The 19,192-nt window shown below is 37.2% G+C and overlaps 1 long non-coding RNA gene across 1 annotated transcript; it reads left to right on the top strand.

The window, feature by feature from the left end:
• Positions 1–5,048: 5,048 nt before the first annotated feature.
• On the top strand, positions 5,049–14,727 carry LOC132610984 (uncharacterized). The gene is made up of 2 exons (XR_009571398.1): positions 5,049–5,290; positions 10,329–14,727. It is a non-coding gene; the product is annotated as an uncharacterized LOC132610984 (long non-coding RNA).
• The last annotated feature ends 4,465 nt before the right edge of the window (positions 14,728–19,192 follow it).

Below are 19,192 nucleotides of genomic sequence, written 5' to 3'. Positions count from 1 at the left end.
AAATGGAGAGCTAATACATCAAACAAATATGATATTGTCATGAATGAGCAAATACACTCCAAAAAGTTGAATTTTACGACATATCAACTCAGCAGAAAAGCATGGAGACATGTTTTTCCAAGTAATTGGCCCGGACTGACCCGGTCATGTTTGATGTCAAGAATTTAACTGTGAAGAACGTCAAAAATGACAATTCATACCTTAGTTAAATTGCGCATTTCAAGTGTTTGTTGTAATTTCATAGATAATTAAGGCATAATACACAAATAGGCCCTCAAACTTGGTCTCAGCTGGTAAGTATGCCCTTCAACTTTGGGTGTACACAAGTAGGCACCTCAACTTGTCTCCAGTTTGTCAATTGAACACTTCAACTTGCAAAATGATCATCTAGACACTTCTAAAATTTATGTGTCACGTCAGCATTTGTATTTACGTGTTCAATTTTATACAAGTTGAGATGCCTACTTGTGCACACCTAAAGTTGAAGGGCATACTTGTCAGCTGAGGCCAAATTTGAGGGCTTGTTTATTATCATGCCGATAGTTAATTAGCCCTTTAGTCATACTTCTTAGAAGTAATTGAAAAATCAAGCTTTTGTTTGGAGATTATTTTAAGAATTTTCCAAATTCACACCCTTGAATACTTTTACTCACACCAAGTACTCCTCGCGGGGCAAACTACCTTTGCTAGGTTTATCATTGCAATCTTCCGTACTACTTTCAAATCGAGAGTAGGATTGGATGTGATCAACTAGCGCAAGAAGAAAAAACCCCCTTGTATTCTTTAGCTCCGCTTATGGAAAAAGCAGTTTACTTTGACTTGCCAATAGAATACTGGAAAAAGTGGAGCATTTTATTTTCCTTTTTCCAACTTTAAGCAAATGGAGCAATGCCGCAGGAATGTCGTCCGGAGCAAAAAGCATCAGTTTGTCCCCCCCACACACACATTGAGATGCATAATATTTTTGACTCCTTTCTAATACAGTATTAAGTATCTATACTGCATGGTAGTGCAGAGATTTCGGAATAAGTTCGCAAAATTAGTGCCACTAGCAAAGTTGATTAATTTAGTGGACTAATTAACTTCTTTGTTTTTTTTTTCTTTTCATAATGTTTCCCAGATCACTTTTTTTTTTTTTTAATTTTCCCCCCAGATCACAACTGGGTTGTATAAATCTTGGAAGAGATAATACGAGAAGGGGACCAGACCTTACCTTGCCAAAAACCGTGTAGCTATAAATATACTAATACAAGCGCATTACAAAAGAATATGTCAGTTAGGTCAAAAAAATGGGCCCCGTCATATCTGATATTATACTTGGCATTTGCCATTTGTCAAGATTGTTGACTTCCCTGATATATATATATATATAAGTATTATTAAATCATAATAGTATTTAATTAACAAGAAGAAATTAAGTGATTGGTTGTGACTTTTCTAAATAGGTGTATCCTTTTAAAACAATGTTTCTAACCGATAGTGACTTTTAATAAAAGTCTCAATCTATATAAACTAATTATCCAGCATCCTTCTTACGTATTCTTCTCAATCTTCTGTCTCTTAACAATGGTGAAAAACCTATTAGCATTCTACTCTCTTTAAACATATATTCCATTTATTCACTTTTTATTGGGTTGAGTTGATACATGAATTAGAAAGTAGAGGGATGAATTAGTAAATTCCAGAAGTTAGTTGGTTGTTAGGAGTTAGTTAGTGAAATGCCATGTCAACAACCAAGCCAACAGGTGGTTAGAGTTAGTTACACAAGTTAGTTCAACTGATTAGTTAGTTGAATAGCAACTACATTTCATTGGTATAAGCATTGTATTGTATATCATTCATTCTCATCAATATGAATATACATTTTATAGTTTCCTACTAATTCTTCTATCTCAATTTCTTATCTCAATCATCCACCATAGCTGATAACTCGAGAAATCTCGGAATATCTCCTGTTCAGCTAACTAAAACCTTGGATCCTTTATTGAATCCCTGCATTTTAGGTAACATTGGTATCAGAGCTTGTTGATTCTCAGCAATAATGGCGAAAGGAATAAGATCAAATGGAGATCCCACCACTGAATCGAACACTGATGGTGTGGATATGCACGAAGTAATGCAGAAATTAATCACAGAAATTGGAATCCTTAATGTTGAAGTCGCAACACTCAAAAAATTGGATCAAACAGTTATGGAGTTGAAGGAACAATTGGTCAATTGAAGTGAAGATAATTCAATGGAACCTGGAGTGGAAACTTCGAGGGGAAAAAGAGAAAGAGTATCAAGTGAAAGACAAGCAAATGATGAAGAAGTTAGAGACAGAAACACCATGAATTACCAGATCAATCAAGGGATTTTTCGCTATTCAAAATTGGATTTCCCAAAGTTTTCTGGTGAGGATTTGAAGTCATGGTTATTCAAAGTTGATCAGTTCTTCGAATTTGATGGTGTTCCCAGGGACAAGAAGGTGGGATTGGCTGCAATACACTTGGAAGGAGAAGCAATTCAGTGGCACCTATCATTAATCAGGTATAGACAATATATTGATCTTCCTATTTGGAATGAGTATGTAATGACTTTAGTAGAAAGGTTTGGGGTTAATTATGATGACCCTATGGATGAGATTAAAAAGATCAAACAAACTGGTTCTGTGAAGGATTATCAAGCTAGTTTTGAGAGCAAATTGACTAGAGTAAATTTGTCTCAAGAAAATGCAATTCGCTGTTTCATTGAAGGACTTAATGATGAACTGAATATGGCTGTGAAATTGACAAGTCTTAGTAAATTATCTTAGTTGTATATGACTGCTAGGATGCAAGAAGCATTCTTAGCTGCTCAAGCTAAGTCCATAAACAATCTTCTTTTGCTACTGAGCAGAATCCTTCATTTAGAAGGAATAATGAACAAAGTTTCCAAATCAAATCCTTACTACCTACACCAAACTCTGAAGTTCCTGCATTTCAGAAGGGGGTCACAAGAAGGAGATTGACTGTTGAAGAGATGAATGAGAAAAGGGCACAAGGATTGTGCTATTTCTGTCTTGAGAAATATACTCCTGGTCAAAAGTGTAAGAACTTGAGACAACTGTACATTCTAGAAGTTGAGGAACAGGAAGAACTGTTGGAACAAGAAGGAGAAATAGCAGTATGGGAAGAACAAAAAGTTGATCCAAATCAAAAGCAACCAGAATAGATGATCCAAATCAAAAGCAGCCAGAACAGATGGAAATATATGTACATACATTGAATGGTTCATTGGGGTTAGAACTTTGAGAGTAACTAGTTACCATGTCAAGAAACCATTACACATATTGGTTGACACTGAGAGTTCACATAATTTTATTAATCCAGAACTTGTTTAGAATTTAGGGTGTCCAACCAGTAGTACCATCCCACAAATAGTAGCTGCAACAAATGGTGATGATATGAAGGTGGATAAGATATGTAGAATCTCTCGGCTTTTACAAAGGGCCGAATTCACAGCTGATTTCTTACTTCTACCTTTAGGGTCATGTGGAATAGTTCTGGGGGTGCAATAGTTGCTCACATTAAGGGATATTAAAATGAACTTCAGAGATCTTACTATGGAGTTCGGGCAAAAAGGAAAGAAACATCTATTGAGAGAAGTAGAAAAGAAAATCACCATATCTGGGGCTGGCAAATTGGACAAGCATACAGGTAAAGAATCTCAACTTTGTATGATTCAAGTGAGGCCTACTAAGGTTGTTAGTACTAAGAGCACTGAGATGCATTAGTATTCTCTAGAAACAAGAGGTGATTATGAAAAGGATCCTAATCTGTTGAGTCTATTAGGGGAGTTTACAGAGTTATTTGAGGAACCTAAACAATAGAATACAGATATCTAAAGGTGCATTTGACCATAGAATTGTTTTATAACAAGAAACTGAACCTATTAGAGGCTATATAGATATCCATCAGTTAAAAAGTATATTATTGAGACACTGGTTGAACAAATGCTTGACCAAAGGATAGTACAACCAAGTTGCAGCCCTTTTGCATCTCTTGTGGTATTAGTGGGAAAAAGGATGGACCATGGAGGCTAAGTGTTGACTATAGAGATCTAAAAAAGTATACAGTGAAGAACAAGTTTTCAATTCCTGTGGTAGAAGATTTGTAGACACGTAATTTTTTACCCTCCCGGGATGTTTTTATTGTCTTATTGATTAATTTTTCTTTTTAGTCTAATCTTGGACATTTTTAACTTTTTTTTTTTTGTAGGTTTTTATTATAGAATTTGAAAACTGCAAAAAAGGGAGTCTCATTTTAGAATATAATAAGTTTTGTTTTCAATTTGCAACAAAAGAAAGAAAATTTCCCAAAAAATATGTTTTCTTAGTTTCTAAAGTTCTCACAACTTTTGAGTTTTATAAAATAGTTTTAAGCTACTGTAATAGTGTTATTTAGTTGGGAGAATTATTTTCTTGTCATTTTGATTTCGTTTCAATATTTTGGGTGATATTTTATTTCATTAAATTAGTTAGTATATTTTATTTTAGTTTAAGTTTTCTTTTAGATAATTCAAGAAATATCTCATTACTTTTGTCTTTTTCCCTAACCAACTCACACATGATACCACTCTCATTTTGACACCTCACCTAGAATAATTCTTGCTCACCACTCCACTCTTCCAATAAAATATACCACCTCACCACAAAATGACAAAAGTTATAAAAAAAAATTATCACAAAAATGGGGAGGAACACGTGATAGGGGGTATTATTGTTGGGCGTGGGACCCGCCAAACAAAATGAAAAAAGATTAATAAGGACATAGGAGGGGAATTTTATTTGGCGGACCCCATAATTTAGCACATGCACACAAAAAATATCAAAGCACAGATGAGGGAAAATGAATGATTTTATAAAGGAAGTAAGGATCATTTTGGATATAAAAAATAAAGAGAGGGACCCAAAAATCTTTTCATCACTTTACACCCTACATATATATATATATATATATATATATATATATATATATATATATATATATATATATATTATATAATGGAGGACCCAAGACCCTAGAAAAAACCTAGCCGCAAGACACAATCATAATCAGTCGCAACATAGAGCAAAAATGAATGGTTCATTCGTTATCACTAGCAAACACCAATAGGAACATTTTTTTTAATCCTCTGTTTTCTCTTTAATCCCAAATCGACTATTAACACTTGGTTCACACGGAGCAGACGAGGTTGAGGTTTCCAGCAAGTTTCCGGTCAAAGCTCCGACTAAAAGAGATTTGTTTAATCGAAATTTATCGCCTCAAAGGTGCCATTTTTATCTTGTCTGGGGTTTAAAGTTGAAAGCCCTCTTAGATCTAATCTTTATACCTATTCTTCTATCTTTCTTGAATGATTAGATTGTCAAACTTTCTTATTTAAGGTTCATACCGTGGAATATGGATCATTGTTGAATTTTTAAAATGCAATAAGCTTAGCATGAATCTTTTGTTTAACTTATTTAGCTTTAAATACACGCATGAGTTTTTTGTTGTGTTGTTAGCATGATTAAAATATGGGGTTTGCACGGCTGTTTAAGATCCCAACAAGTTGCTAAAAATTAGCTTTTCTTTGTTTTCAATGCCAATAGAAATAGTATAACTTGGTCAAAAGTTAAATTCAAAAAAAAAAAAAGTCTTTCTATGCTTCAGCTACGTTGTTGGGTGTTGTTTATTAGTGCTAAAATCCTACACTATTTTATGCAGTAAACATTTTGTTTGTTATTTATTGTTCTAAGCTGTGCAATTAACTGAAGTTAGAATGAGGTTTTTATCTTTAATGGTTACGTAAGTGATTATTTGTTCTGGCATGAGTTGTATAAATTAGGTGTCATTTTTCTGAGTCGTTATTCTATATTGAATGTCGAAATAACGGGAATTCGTTAAGTTGAAGGGTTGCTTGATTGTCCAATGGAAATAAATAATATACTTTACGGATTGGATCAATTGTTTATGGCCCGATTAACTAATTAATTAATTGATTAATTGTGAGATGAGAGACATGGGGTACGAATCATTTCATACCCCGTTGTCAGGTATGAAATAAAGAGTGGAAAAACCAATTGTAAGGGAGCGAGATGGATTGCGAATTTATTCAAAATCCGTTGTCGAAGAGTTAAAAATGACTAAAAACGAATTAATAATAACCGAATAATAATTCTCGAATTTCAGAGACAAATAATTGCATTTAACGCTAGATGAGCTTTAGGCGCGTTTTAAGATGTTTGTTTCGACTAAGAATGCGGCTACGCATCTTATTCCGAGACACCCTAATAACTCAAGGATGCGGTTACGTACCTTGGCCGAACTCTTTTTAATAATTAATTTTGTTTCGAATAAGAATGCAGTTATGCATCTTACTTCGAGACGCTTAAAAGATTCGGAATGCGGTTACGCATCCGGTTTAAAGACCAATAAATGTTCAACAATAAAAGTACGAGCAAATCAAGGCTCAAAATACATAAAATATCCAAAATTAATTTAAGCTAAGTATAAGTCGATAAAGCTACCGTGCTAGAACCACGGGACTCGGGGAATGCCTAACACCTTCTCCCCGGTCAACAGAATTCCTTACCCGGTCTTCTGTTTTCGCGGACCATAATAAAAGAGTCATTTCCTTTTGATTAGGGATTCATAAGGTGGCTTGGAACACCAAAACTCAATTCCAAGTGGCGACTCTGTAAATAAAATAATCCTTTTTCAAAACCGTCACTTCAAATGGAAAAACCCTTTAATAATAAAAACTTGCGCGTTTATAGCGCGGGGGCGCAAAAAGGGGTGTGACATCTCTGGCGACTCTGCTGGGGTAAACCAGAGTTCGAGCTTTGTGATATTGCCTTACACTTGTCTTTTCTTATTATTATTATTATTTGGGTTTATTGTGTGTTTGTTAGCCTAATGTGCTACTTGCCCGCTCATGTACCGCTTTGATATTGTTGAACTGTATTATAAACTGTCTTCTCTTGCGCACCCCTCTGAGTCTCTGAAACACTTCACACACAGTCACAGGAATGCAGTTATGCATCCTACTTCTGTCAAGATAAAGCCGGAGTGTCTTGGCGCCTAGTGAAGGATTTTAGTCACACATGTTAAGCGGGACAGGATAAGCAATGAAGTCGGAATAGCACTGCTACCGACAGTATTGCCCCTCCTCGGCTCGAGTTGTCCGCTCGGGCTAGCTAGTCTAGACACCATTTTCCATTAGGTTTTAAACCTAGCAGAACTGAAACACAGACATGATTATCCCTAATAGGATCTGCTTATATGCATCACTTGCATTTGACTTAGTGGGACTCGGCACAGGGTTCAGGTCCGTCTAGGACAGGTATCCCTTTTTCTAACCGACCTGTGCATCTCATGTGCTATTTGCAATATTATTTTTAAGGCTTGATTGATTGTTGATCGGCTTTAGGCTAACTAGTGCAATAGAAGAGAGAGAAGCATTCATCTGACTTTTTACACATCATTTTTCCTGAAACCTCTAATTTGTGTGGCTGTTGCTAAAAATAAGAAAAGAAGAGTTCATTTGAGACGAGTTTATGTATTTATTTTTCAAAAGACAACTCAACAATCCAATCTGGACGAACTACGCACACCTGATTCCCGTGCCTCGGGGCGACGATACGTAGGCAGCCCATATCGGGTTCGGTGATATTATTCAAAATTCAAAAAAAAAAAATTGTATTAGAAAATCTGGAAAACAAAGGAGATAGTTTTACTTTTACTTAAAAAAAAAAAAATCGAAACAATTTTGTTGATTACTTTATACCGAAACTTCCCGAACTACGCAAAGATCTGATTCATGTCCCAGCATGATACGTAGGCAACTCAAGTTGGGTTCGATCGAATTATTTTCAAAAATCAAAATGAGTAGTGAAAGAGCGGAGAAGAAAGGAAAAAAGAGTGGAAAGAAAAGAGAGATAATCGTAAAAAAAAAAAAAAAGGAAAGAGAGCGAGTGAATTGAGAGGCGTGGAAATGAAAAATGAAAGAGAGAGGATGGCCAAATCGAGCGGGAACTGGGATGATGCCAAAATGACATTATTACCCTTAGAGTCATTCTAGAACTGATAATTGTGAATATATGCATTGCAAGCAATTCCCTAACCCATATTTTTTATGATGTTCGATTTTAGAAAGTGGTTGGTTTGTGGTACACCGGCAACACACATCCACTTCACTAGATCAAAAGGAAGTGTGCGAATGTCGAGTGAAAATGAACTCCCAATAGTCAATACTGAGAAAAGACAAGGACATGGTCAACATGAATCAACCGTTGTTGAGGAAAATAGGTTGTTGAGACAACTATGGTGGGGCTGTTACAAGAATGGTCGAATGGTAGGCAACCGCCCCAGGCAATCCCTAGTTTTTCTGACATCACGCCTATGGAACATGCAAATACTCAGGCCTCACTTTCCATGTCAGAAGATCTAGTGCATCTTTCTGGGTTTGCTCATGGTCTAGGTGACTATACCAATTTGCCTAACATCACTGAAACCTCCACAAGTCGTTTTCCAAGGGTGCAAATCAGGATTGATATTCAGGGTATCGCAACAGCTCCGCCCGTTTATACGCTCTCGCAGCCTAATCCTATGGTTGTGACAACTACTGTGCCAGATGACATGATTCCCCAACCCACTATGGTGCAAAGACAAAATCATGTGTTACAATTTGTTACCCGTCAAGATCAGTACTACCCTTCAGATTTCACATTCACGGGCCCAGATCCTCATCACTCTATTTCACAGTTTAATTCTCTTATTGAGAGACAGGCGAAAAATGCTGAACATGAAGACATGGCTAGAAAAATGAAAAACCTGGAACAAGCTATGAAGAACTTACAAGGATTGGAAGGTTATAAAAGTGTCTCGTTTAGAGATTTATGCATGTTTCCCGACGGTCATCTACCCCTCAGATTCAAGGTCCCAAAGTTTGACAAATACGATGGACATGGTGACCCTATGGCCCACTTGAAGAGGTATTGCAATCAATTGAGAGGAGCTGGGGCTAAGCAAGAGTTGCTTATGGCCTACTTCGGTGAGAGTTTGACAGGTTTAGCCTCAGAATGGTTCATTGATCAAGACTTCACTAAGTGTCGTATTTGGGACGACATGGCTCAAGAATTTGTGCAGCAATTCCAATACAATATAGACTTAGTTCCTGACAAGAAGTCTCTGATCAATTTGAAGAAGAAAACTACAGAAAATTTCAGGGAACTTGCCATCAGGTGGCGGGAGCAGGCTGAAGGGTGAGACCACCGCTGAAAGAAAGCGAGGTTATGAAGACTTTTATCCAAGCACAAGATGAAGAATATTATCAGCACATGCTCCCTGCCTTAGGAAAATCATTTGTTGAAGCCATCAAAATGGGGGAGATGATAGAAGATGGGATTAGAACAGGATGTATTGTGAGTTTTGCTACCTTTAAATCCACCACGCATGCAAGTGAAAGTCAGTCAAAAAATCTTGGGATAGAGAGGGATGGAAATTCTGATGTTGCAATGATTAGATCTGGACAAGGTCAAGGTCCGAGGGGCCGCCATCGTCAATATAATCAGCATCAACGTCGATCACCAAATTACACACAATGGCGAGCAGCAACACCACAAAACCCTCATCCGTCTCCACAAAATTTTCAAGCATCATATAATCCCCATTCGAGGCAGGAGTACGGCAAAAGACAAAGGCCAAGGGATAATTTCACACCCATTGGAGAATCTTATACGAGCTTGTTCCAGAAATTGAGACATTTGGGCCTGATCACTCCTCTATTCGGGTATACTCCTGACCCGCATTCAAAAAGTTTTGATCCCACCGTACGATGTGCTTATCATTCTGATATTCAGGGACACAGTACTGAAGACTGTCGCACTTTAAAAAGAGAAATAGAAAGAATGATTCAAGAAAAACTGATTGTGGTACAGGACAGCGACACTCCAAGCGTCGCAGAGAATTCTTTAGTGGCATGGGATGATGTACACTTCGTAGCAATGAGCGTGTAGGCCAAAGGGACCCAGAACCTATTTGTTGAGGATAATGTATTTGACATTAGTGAAGGTTTTAGTAGTGCTGATATGCAACTTAGTGGCTAAGGTGTCAAGCTCAGCAATTGGGGAAGTCACTCCTTTTTCCACTTGGAAGGAGTATTGGTAGTTTGTTTTGACGCTCTTTCTGTTATTCGGATTATTCAGGGTTGTAATCTGGATTTTTACCTTGCTTGTTTTGATGTTCGAACCCTTCTATCCTTTTTGTCTAATGAAAAAAAAGAGTTTTTGTTTTTGTTAAATTTTTAATTCATTTTCCTTTGTACAGTTTGTTTTAGGCTGGTTCTAGTAACATGGCATGCATGCGGATTTTTTGGTCAAATCTTAAAACCTGATTTAGCCAGGGAACAAATGCACCAAAACTCGAAAATTGTGAAAAAGAACATTTGAGGAAACAAGCAGAGACAAGTATGAAGGAAAAGTGAGAGACAATATCCAACAATGCATTTGTTGTGAAGAGATACCATGTGATTTTCATTTCTCATTCTCAAATCGCATGTTTTGTACTTGAGATTTTTAAGGATTGGTATGACGAAGGCATTTCATTCTGCTATCTAAATGTTGTGTCACCATTTGCTACCCCTGTTGAACCTTAGTTTTATTTTCTTTCATACCCCTCTTTTGGAATCAAAATAGAATTAGAAAAAAAAAAGGACAACGAAAAGAAAAGAAAGAAGGAAACAAAATCACACAAACCAAAAAAAAAAATTAAAAATTAAAAAAAAAAAAGAGAGAAAACACAAGAAATGAGCTGCCGGAACCACGTCTGACCTGATTCTTGTCTCGACAGGATACGTAGGCAACCCTATTCTGGGGTTCGGTCCAACCAAAGAAAATCCAAAATTTCCCGTTTCGAAGAAACTGGGACAGAAGTTATTGTTTTCTTTTGAGTCGATTCCAAAAGTTGTAAGTCTCACCCCTATTATTTTTGTGTTGTCTTCGAGCCTCCACGCCATCCTTTCTTTTCAACCCTATCCAAAGCCACGTTACAACCAAAGAAAAGACCTTCAGATCAATCATTGAGAATGTCAAGGCTGAGTACGCTATGAGTACAAAATATTTGCTAACGAGCGTCACCTGTCTGCGTAAGCATAAGGGAGGTGAAAGAAGAGAATGAAAATGAGAGAGTCTTATTGGTGAAAGACTTCAGAGGCACCATAAGGCGATAAAGGTCTGAGAGAAATGAAAATGAGAGTCTCTCACTGGTGAAAACCTTCACAGGCACTATAAGTCGACGGTGAGTTGAGAGAATGAAAATGAGAGATTCTTACCGGTGAAAACCTTCACAGGCACCATAAGGCAATGAAGATTTGAGAGAAATGAAAATGAGAGTCTCTCACTGGTGAAAACCTTCATAGGCACCATAAGTCAACGGTGAGTTGAGAGAATGAAAATGAGAGAGTCTTACCGGTGAAAACCTTCATAGGCACCATAAGGCGACGGTGAGTTGAGGGAATGAAAATGAGAGAGTCTTATTGGTAAAAACCATCATGGGAACCGTAAGGCTATGTTAAGATGAGAGACAAATAAAAGAGAGAGGTTTAGTGATGAAAACACTTCGGAGCGCCACTAGCCGAATGAGAGTTTTGAGCCTGTTGAATAGGTTGGGATATGAAGCCTTGATTTCAAAACAAGTTGTGAGAGCACAACCGGAGTTAAAGAATAGATTGGTTGAACAGATTAGGCCGCTCAATCCAAAATGCATGTCATGACCATTGGATCCAGCGACCACATTCAGATAAGTGTTTTCTTTCCTTTTCTCCTAATAAGGGACATTTCCACTTCTACATCTTTTTACTTCTTTTGTTTTGTTTCGTTGAGTCATCCATGTAGAACGGGTGGAGAAAGGATTTCAAAACTTGATACCAGCTTTTCCAATTGCGAAGCAAAACATCTGGCTAGCACATGAAGGTAGCATGATTCAAAGTGGGTAGAGTACCCAATGAGTTATCGTTCATTGATAGATTATGGATTCATGAAAATATATGGGATCAGTAGAGTTTGAATTAATAGGCACCATGAAACAGAGGTATTGGTATTGGGTTTGATTTAAAGTCACTGAGAGTCACTCCGGTAGCCAAAATTTGGGTCAGTGGTCTAACGAGCCGACAACGAGCACAGACTATTGGAAATCACAGCTAAGTAGAACAAGTGCATGAGCAAGCACCTTCAGAACCAAGGCCACAAACCCACCACCACATTTTAAAACTCACAATTTTTCTTTGTTTGAAATAGGAATGGATATTATCCTCAAATCAAAGGGTCAAAGCTTCAAATGTACAATGTCTTATTTTTACCGATGCAAAAGGCAATATCACAACATATGTTTGCAAGCAACAAAAATTGATCGACTTTTCAATTATGAATATTGTCACCCCTAGGAGATGCACTTCCTAGTCCAGGGTGTAGAAGACGTATTTCCTAACCCAAAGCTTTACTCCTAGGAAACGCACTTCCTAGTCGAGTCTTTCTGTTTAACCCCTAAGAGACGCACTTCTTAGTCAGGGTCTTTCAAGTTTTGCTTTTAGGAGACGCATTTCCTAATATGAACCTTTACTCCTAGGAGACGCACTTCCTAGTCGAGTCTTTCTGTTTAACCCCTAAGAGACGCACTTCTTAGTCAGGGTCTTTCAGGTTTTGCTTTTAGGAAACACATTTCCTAATATGAACCTTTACTCCTAGGAGACGCACTTCCTAGTCGAGTCTTTCAGTTTAACCCCTAAGCGGCACACTTCTTAGTCTGGGTCTTCCTGGTTTTGACGTTTAGGGGACGCACTTCCTAATGCAAACCTTTACTCCTAGGAGACGCACTTCCTAGTCGAGTCTTTCAGTTTAACCCCTAAGAAACGCACTTCTTAGTCTGGGTCTTCCTGGTTTTTGACGTTTAGGAGACGCACTTCCTAATGCAAACTTCTACTCCTAGGAGACGCACTTCCTAGTCGAGTCTTTCATTTTAACCCCTAAGAGACGCACTTCTTAGTCTGGGTCTTCCTGGTTTTTCGTTTAGGAGGCGCACTTCCTAATGCAAACCTTTACTCCTAGGAGACGCACTTCCTAGTTGAGTCTTTCAGTTTAACCCCTAAGAGACGCACTTCTTAGTCTGGTTCTTCCTGGTTTTGACGTTTAGGAGACGCACTTCCTAATGCAAACCTTTACTCCTAGGAGACGCACTTCCTAGTCGAGTCTTTCAGTCTAACCCCTAAGAGACGCACTTCTTAGTTTGGGTCTTCCTGGTTTTTGATGTTTAGGAGACACACTTCCTAATGCAAACCTTTACTCCTAGGAGACGCACTTCCTAGTCGAGTCATTCAGTTTAACCCCTAAGAGACGCACTTCCTAATGCAAACCTTTACTCCTATGAGACACACTTCCTAGTCGAGTCTTTCTGTCTAACCCCTAAGAGACGCACTTCTTAGTCTGGGTCTTCCTGGTTTTTGACTTTAGGAGACACACTTCCTAATGCAAAACTTCTACTCTTAGGAGATGCACTTCCTAGTCGATTCTTTCAGTTTAACCCCTAAGAGACGCACTTCATAGTCTGGGTCTTCCTGGTTTTTCACTTTAGGAGACACACTTCCTAATGCAAATCTCTACTCCTAGGAGATGCACTTCCTAGTCGAGTCTTTCAGTTTAACCCCTAAGAGACGCACTTCTTAGTCAGGGTCTTTTAGTTTTTACATTTAGGAGACACACTTCCTAGTTTGAATTTTTAGATTCACCCCTGGGAGACGCACTTCCTAGTTAGTACATTTAATTTTACTTTCATAATTGAATTATTTTACAATTTTGCTAACACTCACCAAAAATTTCCTGGTGCAACCTGGGACAGAAAATTTTTGTTCGTGTTATTTGTTTTGATAATGTGCAGGACCCGCCTGAAGAATGGGAAGCAAGTCAGGACCCGCCTGAAGAATGGGAAGAAAGTCAGGACCCGCCTAAAGAATGGGAAGCAAGTCAGGACCCGCCTGAAGAATGGGATGATCGGGAATCCGCCTAGAGAATAGGGCCACCTTTCGATTTCAAGTTCAGGAACCCGCCTGGATAATAGGGATATCTTTCAATTTCAAGTTCAGGAGCCCGCCTGAAGAATAGGGTGTACTTTCAGTTAGAAGTAGCAGGAGCCCGCCTGAATAATAGGGTCAACATTCAACTGCTTTTCAATTTCAAGATCAGGGCCCCGCCTGAAGCATGGAGTTTACTTTTAAGTTCAATTCGAGATTGAAGTGTTTATCTCACACTTGGGAAAACATGAAGATTTGGGTCAAGATTCAAGAGAAGCCTCATAGCTAGGATCCTGTGCTTGTATTTTCTTTTTCACTTTTGTCTTTCATTTGATGTAATAATAGGACCGTGTACCGGAGCCTCGACAGGACCTCGCTCGACTATTCACCTCAATATGTTTCGTCTCCCTTCTTACTTTTGAACTACACGTGACCTGATTCCCTTATAACCCGGGATATGTAGGATGCCCAAAACCAGGGCTCGGTTGCATCATCTTCCTTCTTTCCCTTCCTTTTAGAACAACGGTAGGGCCAAACTAGTTTCTTTGTCTACTTGTTTATTTGAAAACTCTTCGTGTTCCCAATCAAACAGGGGCAGCTGTAGACACGTAATTTTTGACCCTCCCGGGATGTTTTCATTGTCTTATTGATTAATTTTTCTTTTTAGTCTAATCTTGGACATTTTTAACTTTTTTTTAGTAGGTTTTTATTATAGAATTTGAAAACTGCAAAAAAGGGAGTCTCATTTTAGAATATAATAAGTTTTGTTTTCAATTTGCAACAAAAAAAAAAATCCCAAAAAATATGTTTTCTTAGTTTCTAAAGTTCTCACAACTTTTGAGTTTTATAAAATAGTTTTAAGCTACTGTAATGGTGTTATTTAGTTGGGAGAATTATTTTCTTGTCATTTTGATTTCGTTTCAATATTTTGGGTGATATTTTATTTCATTAAATTAGTTAATATATTTTATTTTAGTTTAAGTTTTCTTTTAGATAATTCAAGAAATATCTCATTACTTTTGTCTTTTTCCCTAACCAACTCACACATGATACCACTCCCATTTTGACACCTCACCTAGAATAATTCTTGCTCACCACTCCACTCTTCCACAAAATATACCACCTCACCACAAAATGACAAAAGTTATAACAAATTTTATCACAAAAATGGGGAGGAACACGTGATAGGGGGTATTATTGTTGGGCGTGGGACCCGCCAAAAAAAATGAAAAAAGATTAATAAGGACATAGGAGGGGAATTTTATTTGGTGGATCCCATAATTTAGCACATGCACACAAAAAATATCAAAGCACAGATGAGGGAAAAGGAATGATTTTATAAAGGAAGTAAGGATCATTTTGGATATAAAAAATAAAGAGAGGAACCCAAAAATCTTTTCATCACTTTACACCGTACATATATATATATATATATATTACATAATGGAGGACCCAAGACCCTAGAAAAAACCTAGCCGCAAGACACAATCATAATCAGCCGCAACATAGAGCAAAAATGAATGGTTCATTCGTTATCACTAGCAAACACCAATAGGAATATTTTTTTTAATCCTCTGTTTTCTCTTTAATCCCAAATCGACTATTAACACTTGGTTCACATGGAGCAGACGAGGTTGAGGTTTCCAGCAAGTTTCCGGTCAAAGCTCCGACTAAAAGAGATTTGTTTAATCGAAATTTATCGCCTCGAAGGTGCCATTTTTATCTTGTCTGGGGTTTAAAGTTGAAAGCCCTCTTAGATCTAATCTTTATTCCTATTCTTCTATCTTTCTTGAATGATTAGATTGTCAAACTTTCTTATTTAAGGTTCATACCGTGGAATATGGATCATTGTTGAATTTTTAAAATGCAATAAGCTTAGCATGAATCTTTTGTTTAACTTATTTAGCTTTAAATACACGCATGAGTTTTTTGTTGTGTTGTTAGCATGATTAAAATATGGGGTTTGCACGGCTGTTTAAGATCCCAACAAGTTGCTAAAAATTAGCTTTTCTTTGTTTTCAATGCCAATAGAAATAGTATAACTTGGTCAAAAGTTAAATTCAAAAAAAAAAAAAGTCTTTCTATGCTTCAGCTACGTTGTTGGGTGTTGTTTATTAGTGCTAAAATCCTACACTATTTTATGCAGTAAACATTTTGTTTGTTATTTATTGTTCTAAGCTGTGCAATTAACTGAAGTTAGAATGAGGTTTTTATCTTTAATGGTTACGTAAGTGATTATTTGTTCTGGCATGAGTTGTATAAATTAGGTGTCATTTGTCTGAGTGCGTTATTCTATATTGAATGTCGAAATAACGGGAATTCGTTAAGTTGAAGGGTTGCTTGATTGTCCAATGGAAATAAATAATATACTTTACGGATTGGATCAATTATTTATGGCCCGATTAACTAATTAATTAATTAATTGTGAGATGAGAGAGATGGGGTACGAATCATTTCGAACCCCGTTGTCAGGTATGAAATAAAGAGTGGAAAAACCAATTGTAAGGGAGCGAGATGGATTGCGAATTTATTCAAAATCCGTTGTCGAAGAGTAAAAAATGACTAAAAACGAATTAGTAATAACCGAATAATAAGTCTCGAATTTCAGAGACAAATAATTTCATTTAACGCTAGATGAACTTTAGGCGCGTTTTAAGATGCTTGTTTCGACTAAGAATGCGGCTACGCATCTTATTCCGAGACACCCTAATAACTCAAGGATGCGGCTACGTACCTTGGCCGAACTTTTTTTAATAATTAATTTTGTTTCGAATAAGAATGCAGTTATGCATCTTACTTCGAGACGCTTAAAAGATTCGAAATGCGGTTACGCATCTGGTTTAAAGACCAATAAATGTTCAACAATAAAAGTACGAGCAAATCAAGGCTCAAAATACATAAAATATCCAAAATTAATTTAATCTAAGTACAAGTCGATAAAGCGACCGTGCTAGAACCACGGTACTCGGGGAATGCCTAACACCTTCTCCCCGGTCAACAGAATTCCTTACCCGGTCTTCTGTTTTCTCGGACCATAATAAAAGAGTCATTTCCTTTTGATTAGGGATTCATAAGGTGGCTTGGAACACCAAAACTCAATTCCAAGTGGCGACTCGGTAAATAAAATAATCCTTTTTCAAAACCGTCACTTCAAATGGAAAAACCCTTTAATAATAAAAACTTGCGCGTTTATAGCGCGGGGGCGCAAAAAGGGGTGTGACAAGATTTACTGGATGAACTATGGGGATCTAAGATTTTTTCCAAAATAGATCTTAGATCAGGATACCACCAGTTGAGAATATCTGAGGAGGATATTCCAAAAACTGCATTTAGAACACATTCTTGGCATTTTGAATACCTTGTAATGCCATTTAGTTGATCAAATGCACCAGCAACCCTTCAAGGGTTGATGAACACTGTGTTTAAGGATTTTCTCGGAAGATTTGTGTTGGTTTTCTTTGATGATATTCTGATATATAGTCAGAATATTGAAGATCATGTCTTACACTTGAGGTCTGTGTTTATAGAAATGCAGAAACACCAATTGTTTGCTAAGCAAAGCAAGTGTTTCTTTGGTGTAAAGAGAATTGAATATCTTGGGCATTTTATAACTGAAGAAGGGATGTCAACTGATCCTCAAAAGGTGGTTACTGCCAGTTCCAATCACAATTAAACAGTTGAGAGGTTTTATTGGACTTGCAGGGTATTATAAGAGGTTTATACAAGGTTTTGGAATCATAAGCAGACCACTTACCAATCTTTTAAAGAAGGATAGTTTCAAATGGTCTACTGAAGTGGCTGTTGCGTTTGACCAGTTGAAGGATGCACTAACTAAAACACCAGTGTTGGCTTTACCAGACGCTAGCAAAACATTTGTGGTTGAGACAGATGTAAGTGGTTATGAAATAGGTGTTGTTCTTATGCAACAAGGACACCTCATTGCTTTCATTAGCAAGGGATTATCAAACAGACATGCTGCTCTATCTGTATCAGATAGAGAATTATTAGCTATTGTTCATGCTATCACCAAGTGGTCTCAGTACTAACTTGGTAAAAAATTTATAATAAGGACTGATCAGAAGGCATTAAAATTTTTATGGAATAAAAGCTTTATATTAATTCTCAATTGACGTGGTTAACAGAACTGATGCCATTTGACTACACTATACACTATTGAGTACAAGAAAGGGGTTGAGAATAAGGTGGTTGATGCATTATCAAGAGTTACTGGTTCTGAATTGATGGCATTGGTGATATCTACAACTAGTTCTGAATTACTACAAGACATCTATGATAGCTGGGAAACAGATCCTGAGATAAAAAATAGAGTTTTCACACAGAAAAATTAAAAAGTTTTCCAGCGTTTCAATGGAAACCTGTTTCCCACCATGCGTTTTGCAAGTGAGATTATTTGGTGGGAATGAGGTGGGAAAATCATGTTTTATAGCACAAATTCCCCACTGAATGTCGGTGGGAAAAACTTTTTTTTTTTCTAGTAGTGATGGGAAGAAAAGAGAAACTAACCGCACTAGTTTATTTAGATCAATGAAATGTTATTGAATTACTCCCAATTATTTTTCACAATGGAAAGGAAGACAAACGAGGTTTCATTTTTTACCATCAAAATGTATCTCTTTTACACAATTGGGAAACTTCTAAAGTAATTAACTTATAACTACTTATAGTTTCACTTACAAAGTTCGATGCTTTATTTTGGTTATTTGCCACTTGGAAATTTAATTATTTGAACTTTAAGCTTCAAAGTAAATCAAACAATCTAGCAAAAATTAATAAAATTTTAAAATAAAAATAAAAAAGGCTCCTAGCTCGGCCCGGCCTACTCCAACCCGATAAACCCTTAATGAGTGTTGGGAGGGGGGGGGGGGGGGGTGCTCTGGGCTTTTACCCTTCAAATGGCCTGGTCTTTAATTTTTTACTATCAAAATTGAACTTATGCCTGGAAAGGTATAAGTTACGCATCATAATATCCACAAGTTAAAGACAAGCCATTTGAAGGGCAAAAATTAAAGACCAATTCATTTGAAGGGAAAAAAAAAATTAAAGATCAGTCCATTTGAAGGGAAAACCGTGCATTTACTTCCTTCAAATCCTCCACACACACCCCCCCCCC

This window comes from Lycium barbarum, chromosome 9 (genome assembly GCF_019175385.1).
Source record: "Lycium barbarum isolate Lr01 chromosome 9, ASM1917538v2, whole genome shotgun sequence".
Lineage (NCBI taxonomy): Eukaryota > Viridiplantae > Streptophyta > Magnoliopsida > Solanales > Solanaceae > Lycium > Lycium barbarum.
This window is presented reverse-complemented; position numbering and strand designations above follow the sequence as displayed.